Below are 9171 nucleotides of genomic sequence, written 5' to 3'. Positions count from 1 at the left end.
TGACATCATCGATTTCTTTCTAAAATTATTTCAGATTTGGGGCTTTGTTCTCTCCAACACCAGCTGCCCTGCCTCTAGTGAATCCTGGGTAGATGACTGGTCTTGGAGTCCCAAGGTTTAGACTGATATTAAGCACCAAAGAGTCCAGGACAGAACTTTGGGTCACTCCAGTGGAGAACTCCTTCCCAGCTGACAAGCAGCTCTGATCATTCAGCCAAATTAGCTGCTAGTGAAATTTAAGGCAGAGCAGAATGTCGTTTGAACAGTCTAGATGAGTGTTCTCCCTACATCTTAACCCTAATACTACCATAACTATGCATATCTATCAGCAGCAAACCTGCTTTGCTACTCTATTTTGGCCAATGAAAACCCTAGTGTACCTACAAATACAGTCTAGAGTGCCTCCCAGAAATCAAGGCTGAAGTTCATTCATCTCTAAGTGGCAGATTCCATTTCCTTGTCCTTTTTTTAATTGGGACATTTTTTCCTTCTGCAACACCCTGGTGTATTCTTTCCTGAAGCAACAAGTCCTGCTGAGGGAGAGCCCGGAGGCAGCTTGGGCCAGGCGAGTCAAACTACTACCACCATCTCAAAAGACACTTCCCCTGAGATATGGATGGAAACAGCTCAGCATCCTGAGCCCAAGAGTCTCTCAAATCCAAATGCCTCTTCCAGAACACCAATCCTGCTTCAAACTCAGCACCTGCAGTCATCTCTGAGGGAAGCAAGTCCTCTGAACCAGACAGCAGTCACCCATTCCCACCACCTGTTCCCTACAGGCAGGCAAGTCAGTCTAGCTAAAGCAGGGAGTCACCTGGAGAGAAAGATTAGAGGTGGCAGGTAGTCTGCTTCCTTTCCTTGCTATCATTGGAACTAAAAGATTGCTCCATTAGCCACCACTCTGCCAGTGTTGCCCACATTGTCAGATATGTTCAGGAAGAACTCAAGTAAATTCTATAATGCAGTCTGCCCCAGCCTTATTAATGTGCTTTGTAAATCCCTATGGTATCCTCAGAATTTGTTGGAAGCCTTGGTTTGCATAGTTTGCACATAATTTGAAAATTAGAAAGGACCATAACAGCCATCTCACCTACTCAATATAGGAAAGGAATACCCAGAGTAACAGCAGAAAAATGGTCATCCAGTTTTTCCTGGGTTCCCCCCATAAAGAGGAGGAACCCACTCTTTCTTCAAGATGTACCACTGTATTTTGGAGGAATTCTTTTCAGGAAAAGTTTTTGGATCTCATGCCTAAATTGGTCCCTTTATAATTTCCAACTATTGCTCATAATTCTGACCTGTAATACTTCATGCACATAAGAGACTTGTGTGTTCGATACTTGTTTCCCCAGGTTTCTCTGAAACACTCACTTCATTTAAGCATTTCTTATGATGCAATAATACTTCATTATATTTGTGCAACATAATTTGTTTAAGCATTCTTCCAATAGAAGAATACCCGATTAGTCTCCATATTATTGCTATGATTATAAAAAGGTCTTATAAATATACACATTATAAATTAATATATGAGTCTTTCCCTTCTTTCTGTGCTCTTATTGGGATATGGGCCCAGTAGTGATACCAGAAGGTATGCTCAATTCAATGTTTCTCCAACATATTTTAAAATATTGTCAAAATGGCTGGACAGTGGTAAAAAACAGAACAGAACAAAAAAAATTAATTACTAAGCCTATTTTCCATTAGTACTTTCAACAGCTCATTTTCCTTTTTAAAAAACAGTCATCTTTATCAATCACTTCATAAAGGGTAATGAATTGTTCGCTTAACTAAATATCTTATCTTCATTATCAAAGCCTTATGACTTATGATTGTAAAGCAGAACTCAGAGCTGTTGAAATTTGCATTTTCCTAATTATTTGTAATTTTGAGAAATGTTCTTTATGGATGTGGATAGGTTAGATTTCTTCCTTGAAAACTGCCTGTGTTTGTTCTTTGACCATTTTATCAATTGGGAAATTCCTCTTATGATTATAAATTAGAATCAGTTTTCTATATACCTTACACATCAAAGAAACTAGCTGAAAAGACTTTTATTCATTTTACTGCTTTTTAAAACTTTAGCTGCCTTAATTTTGTTTTTATAAAAACATGAATTTTATGTAATTTTAATGATCAATTTTACCTGCTCAGATATTCTTTATCGCTTCTTTGTCCTTGAATTCATCCTCTATTTATATATGTGAAAGGTAATTTCTCAATTCTGGAATTTATTTATACTGTCTCCTTTTTATCTAATTCAAGTATTCATTTAAAACTTATCTTGGTTTATATTGTAAGATGCTGATCTGTACCAAATTTCTGCCATCCTGATTTCCAGTGTCCTAAGAAGCTTTCGTCAAAAAGTAAATCCAGGGTTTGTATATGCAAAAATGTTTGTGACAGCCCTTTTTGAGGTGGCTAGAAACTGGAAATTGAATGGATGCCCATCAGTTGGAGAATGGCTGAATAAGTTGTGGTATATGAATATTATGGAATATTATTTTTTCTGTAAGAAATGACCAGCAGGATGAATACAGAGAGGCTTGGAGAGACCTGCATAAATTGATGCTGAGTGAAATGAGCAGAACCAGGAGATCATTATATATTTCCACAAACAATACTATATGATGATCAATTCTAATGGATGTGACTCTCTTCCACAATGAGATTGTAAGGGTTAAAAAGCCTCTAGAAGCAAGAATTGAAGTTCAACACATGTGGGACGACCTGAGGGATGAGAGGTTCTGAGGTGCAGGCAAGTCCTACTTGGAGATGGGGCACAGCCCCATGAGGCGGTTTCTGATTCCAGGTACCACGCCTCCCTCCTCAGTGCTCTCAAACCCTAGCACGTCTCCCTCCTTCTTCTTGGGCCAATCCCATTATTCCAAGTTCCTAGAGGACTTCCCCCTTCCTCCATATCATCAGTGGGGTATAAATATATGCTATATCAAAATAAAACTCTTTTTTGCTTCACCCCTACCTAATGGTGGTCTGTCTCTATGGGATCCGGGTTGGTGCCCAAAGACGGGTAAGTGTGGCCTAGCTGTGCCGTCGACGGATGGGCATTAAGAGTAGCTCAAAGGGGAGCTACCAAGTTAGAGTAGTCCATAGGGGTGTAACAAGTGGCGCCCAACGTGGGACAATTTTGGGTAGGACCTCACCTTGTAGCAGGTCTACAGGTGGGAAGAGAGACAGAACTCTGTCCTAAAGTGAGTAGAAAGTTAGGAAAGTGGGACAGGTTATTGTGATGGTACCAGGGAAAGAAGCTTCTAGAATAGTAAAGCAAGTAGAAATGGAAATGGATTTTAAAAAGTGGGAGGTAGTAGACAGATGGCTTCCTATGATAAGGAAACTCTGGGAGCCATCCTGGAATGGCATCAAGGGATTGGGGGCACTTTAAGAGGTGCAAGCCACAATCCATTAAAAGTAGATAATGAAGTGCAAATGGAGGAGTGTCATAAAACAAATGAGGGTCGTAAACCGGCCCTCACTGGGACCAGCCATGCCCATAAAGTGGAGCCTGCAGAAGTTAACTGTGGAAAAGAATCAGGAAATAAACAGGAACATGAAGGATGTGAATGTGACATGAAAGAAGGAAGAGGTAGTAAGGAAGAAGCAGGAAGTAGATATGATGGAACAGGAGGGGGCAGGGATAAGATGAGTAATGAGAAAATAAACAGAGACATATGGTCTTGAAGAAAAGGAGGGTGATAAGAGGAGGGAGGACAAAGCAAACAGGGGGAAGGTTGCCTCTGTCTCTCAGGCATGGCCTTCCCCCTCTCCCCCCACCCTCCCTGAGGAGATATGTCTCCTGTCTGCTCCCTTTGTGCCCGCTTGTGAAGGCTTTGCAGATTCCCAGACAAGTTCAGGACAAATAATACAGAAAGCTGGAAAATGCAAAAGAAATGAGGATCAAATGCAATAAGATGCAGTAGTATATGTAGCTGTGTCTCAATGTGCCCAAAGATCATTTAGCAAAATTCAAGCTTCTGGAAAGCAGAAGCCCTCAATGACTAGGATTAAACAGGGCCCAGATGAAACTTTTCCTGATTTTGTGGCACATCTACAGGTGACTGTTGAGAGGTCTGTGGGTAGAGGAGAAGTCTCCAGCTTTTTATATAAAAATTGGCAATGAAGAATGCTAATATTAACTGCCAGAGGGCCATGCCTACTATAGATAGGGAGGCTGGCCTGGAAGAGATGATAAAGAGATGGGAGAATGTTGGCTCCAGTGCCTTTCAAATGGATGCCCTTGCAGCTGCTATATCTAAAGAGATTGCAGCAGAAGATCTGCCCTGGCAGTTTGCAGGCAAACAGGGCATGTTCCAACCCCTGGTGGGTGCAAGTTTCAGATACAATCTATCGAACAGGGACATATTGAAGGCTTGTGGAGCCTCAATCTATGTACAACCTCCACAAGATTTTTAATTGGGGTCATTGAGTATTTGGTGTTGTTTCATATCATGCCCACATCCTTAACATGGAAATCTAACACCCTGGTTTGGGTATCTCAATGGCCTTTCTCAGTTTATAAAACCCAAACCTTATGTGAAATTATAAAACAACAGTTGAAAGCTGGACATATAGGATCAATGTCCAGCCCATGGAATAGTCTTGTATTTATAAAAAAGAGAAAATCTGGAAAATTCATAATGCTAGTGGACCTTAGGGCCGTTAACGCTACTATTGAACCTAAGGGAGCCCTACAGATTGGCATGCCATCTCCTAATCTAGTACCCACTGGCTGGCTAGTTACATTAATAGACATACAAGATAGTTTCTTCTCCATCCCTCTGAATACATAGGATAAGAAAAGATTTGCTTTTACCATTGCCTCTACAAACAATGTAGGACGTGATTTGCACTATTAATGGAAAGTTCTTCCTCAAGGGATTTGTTGTAGCGCCACTTTGTGTCAGGTGTACATGGTGCAAGTACTAGAGCCAATTAGGAAGGCGTGGCTTCATGCCATGATACTGCCTTATATGGATGATATACTATTATCAATGAGCAGTGAGAAAGATCTGTCTGACCTGCCTAAACAGACCATGAGCATTCCTGCTGCACACGGACTGGTGGTAGCCCCAGGAAAGATCCCACATAAGTATCCCATCATTTGCCAGGTATAAAGTTCTTGAATTGTGAGGGTCTGGTTGTCTGCTCAATTATAATCCTTCTCTGAGAGGAGATCTATAAAATCTTTTCCTCTGTGTGCAGGTTTCTTGGGAGCTCTGAATCACCTCCAACTCTTGTCCTTTCTCAAATCAGACTGGTCTCCTTTCAGCCTGCCTGGCGTCAAAACTCTATCCCAGAGTCCATTCTCTCAGACCCAATGCTGCCCTTCTTTTATCCTCCCAGAGAATGGGCAAGGAATAACGCAAAGGCTTCTGGGAAACATTACTTCAACCAATGAGCTTGTTCCTCCTAGAATCCCTAAGATGTAAACTCCCTTTAAAGGCCCGAACCAAAGGTCTGAGCCAGAGAATTGTCAAGTCAACCTGAATTCTCACCTTGTCACTGTCCAGACGACCTGAGTTTTCACCTTGTCACTGTTCAGACAACCTGAGTTCTCAGCTGGTAATCCTAACAACCCGGGACTCCACATGGGGACTTCTGCAGTTACTAATCAGATACCTAACTTACAATTAGACAAGGTGAATACCCTGAAACTATTTCAGAAACTAGTTGGACAAATTCAATGGTTAAGGGCTCATGTCCTTATTCCTATTTCTTTGATGCAGCCTTTTTATGACATCTTAAAAGGGTGTAAAAGATACTCAGAGCCCCTTAATGTCATATTAAATAGCTTAAATGCTGTCCAAATGCTCAGAGGCATTGAGGATGCTGTCCTACAGCTTCAGAATTCTTCAATTGCTGACCTTCTTGATGAATTGCAGCTGATTTTACAGACTAGGAAACATTCCATTTACATCCTGCATGTACATTCTCACCACCAGGAAACATATTTGTTGGCAATGAGATGGTCAACCGTGCTTTAAAATGCTCCCTTCTCATGGTCACCACACCCCCTGAATGTGCCCATGATTTTCTCCACTTACCCGCTAATTCTCTACATAGCCTTTATGGCCTCACCTGGGAACAAGCTCAACAGATAGGGAAGCAGTGTGCTCAGTTTCTCCCTCCTCCACCTAGTAAAGGAGTTAATCCCAGGAGTTTATTCCCCAATGATTTGTGGCAAATGGATGTGACACATGTGGATTGTGTGGCCATCCATGTCTGTATTGACACTTATTATCAATTCCTTTGGGCCACAGTGGCCTCCTGTGACAACACTCCCTCAGTCATTAAACATGTTTATAGTTGTTCCTCCTCTCACAGAGTTCCTAATACGATAAAGACCAACAATGGGCCAGCTTATACCTCTAAGCAGATGTCCACCTTTCTCACCACATTCACCATTAAGCATGTTACAGGGATTCCCTATAATCCACAGGGTCAGGCCCTGGTGGAACAGGCCCATCATATTCTGAAGGCCACCCTTGTTAAACAGAAAGAGGGAGTAAATAGACAGAACCCCCAATGGTCCACACCGGTGGACATGGATAAGACTTTATATACTTACAATTTTTTGTGCCTGGATAGAGATATCAGCCTCTCTCCAGGAATGATACCTTGAAACAGAGGCTGAAGAAGAAGAGAAGGAGATGACCCAGGAGATGCCCAAAACAGTGCCATAGCAGAGAAATGACAACCCTTGCTGGACCAACTTAGTGACTGGATCCAACATACTTTCTTTCCCAATGCTTTCTATTGTATACCGTGGGCTCTATGTAGCCATTTTTGTATTGTTGCTTCTTTTGCTTTTGCCTACTTTGCTAGGATGCTTTATATATATTCTTAAAAAAAATTCTTTAGAGATGCTTATGGAGGAGCTTCTCATTTGTCAACATGAGAACACTCTGTCTTATTAATAAAAAAAGGGGGATATGTAAGGGTTAAAAAGCCTGTAGAAGCAAGGAATGCAGTTCAAGGCATGTGGGAGGACCTGAGGGATGAGAGGTTCTGAGGTGCAGGCAAGTCCTACTTGGAGATGGGGCACAGCCCCATGAGGTGGTTTCTGATTCCAGGTACCACACCTCCCTCCTTCTTCTTGGGCCAATCCCATTATGCCAGGTTCCTAGAGGAATTCCCCCTTCACCCATATCATCAGTGGGGTATAAATATGTGCTATCTCAGAATAAATTTGTCTTTTGCTTCACCCCTACCTAATGGTGGTCTGTCTCTATGGGATCCGGGTTGGTGCCCAAAGAGGGGTAGGTGTGGCCTAGCCATGCTGTCGATGGATGGGTATTAAGAGTAGCTCTACCAGGTTAGAGTAGTCCATAAGGGTGTAACAGGAATGAGTGTAGAGCCAGAGGGTCACAGCTAGTGGCTATGTGAAAAAGGATGCCTGAATAGGGCCTCTCACCTGTGAGCAAGTTGCTAAATTGCTGGATCAGCTCTCCTCCCATTGGTAGATACCATACATATGCAGTGCCCACAAGCTTCTTCTCTGAATGGGGACTGAGGATTGGGGATTGCCTACTGTTCATATGCTGATCATGTTTACAAAAATGTATATCAACAAGGCTGTACCACACCCTATGAGTCCCCTGCCTCATTCATCTCACCTCTGAGATCAAAGAGGTCATATGCCATGAGTTCTTAAAAGGCTCTGGCAACAGCCCAAAATGAAAATAATGGTCAAAATTCCAGTGGCAGAGCTGACAAATCATCAAGGCAGCTAAGAGGGTGGAAGAAGAGATTTGACACAGAGAGGTAGAGGCTGGCCTGGAGCCCATGTGAATAAAATGTTATTGGTGAGATTAAAAAAGCAAAAAGAACAGACATTTTGGGAGCTCTCAAGCCAGAGACAGTAAGGGGACATAATAATTGCTCAAGAGGAGATTAGAGGAGACCCCTGTGCTAGCACTGGACACAGGACTGGAAGCTGTTTGGCAGTTCCATTACTTATAATTACTTCTGGGTCACAGTTCAAGGGCAGAAAGAAATACTTTCTGGCAATACGGAGTAGGGACCCTGAGCAGTAGTGTCATTTTCAGTCACAAGGGAGGAGTGACAGTGAAAATCTGTCATGATTGTACACCCAAGGAACAAAGGTTTCTTCTTCAGTAAAAGCCACAGCACAATCCAGGAAAGCAGAAACAATACTTCTCCCTAAATCTTCCTAAATCACATTACCTTCTAGTCACCCAAAACTTCCAAACCCCCAGTGTTAGGTTCTTACTAAGTGCTAAGTCGGTACTCAAAAATTCTCTAGCTCAGGGTTCACACCTTTAGTTTACACCTTTAAAAGGAGTTTACACCTTTGGACTTCTGAAAAGGAGTTTACATATTTAAAGGAGTTTAAACCTTTGAAAGCACCAAGTTCATTGGTTGTAGGAGTTCCCATAAGCCCCTGGGAGCACCCACAAGCCCATTCTCTGGGAGGATAAAAAGAGGCAACATTGAGTCTGAACAGCAGTCTGGATTGGGATAAAGACAAGACTTCCCAGGAGAACTTCAGGGAAGCTGGAGGGGATTCAGAGCCAGGATTCAGGAAGAAGGATTTGAGATTCTATCTTTGCTCTAGCTAGAGGCTCTAGAAGCCTCCCAAGAAACCTGCTCACAGAGAAAAGGATACAGTAAAGAAACCTCCTCCCAGAGAAGGATTACAATTGAGTCTCTAATTGAGAGACTGTCTAATTTCTCCTCCCAGAAAAGGATTACAATTGAGAGATAACAGGACACTACATTTTGGAACCCAATGTGGGGCAAGGGTTTATTCTGAGCCCTTCAGAAGAGCTAGCCTGGGCTTTACACCCCAGGACTATTCTGAAAATAGCAGCATAACAAAGGCTGAGACTTCAGATACTGCATTTCCCCACTGTTCCCACTTTGGAAACAGAGACCAACGTCAAGATAAATTTAAAATCAAGCAATGAACTGGAAAAATAAGCAAAAAATTAAAACCCAGACTATAAAAATCTACAATGGGGAGAAGGAAGTTCAAGACACAAAAAGCAGTGGCAATCATGACTTCAGACAAAGCAAAAGCAAAAGCAAATCATCTCATTCACAGAGATAAGCTAGGAACCTATGTCTTGCTAAAAAAAAAAGTATTATAATAAGATAGGGTAATAGCAATATAAATAAATATGCAACTAA

Source organism: Sminthopsis crassicaudata, chromosome X (genome assembly GCF_048593235.1).
Source record: "Sminthopsis crassicaudata isolate SCR6 chromosome X, ASM4859323v1, whole genome shotgun sequence".
In the NCBI taxonomy this organism is placed as follows: Eukaryota; Metazoa; Chordata; class Mammalia; order Dasyuromorphia; family Dasyuridae; genus Sminthopsis; species Sminthopsis crassicaudata.
Note: the sequence above shows the minus strand (reverse complement) of the source record.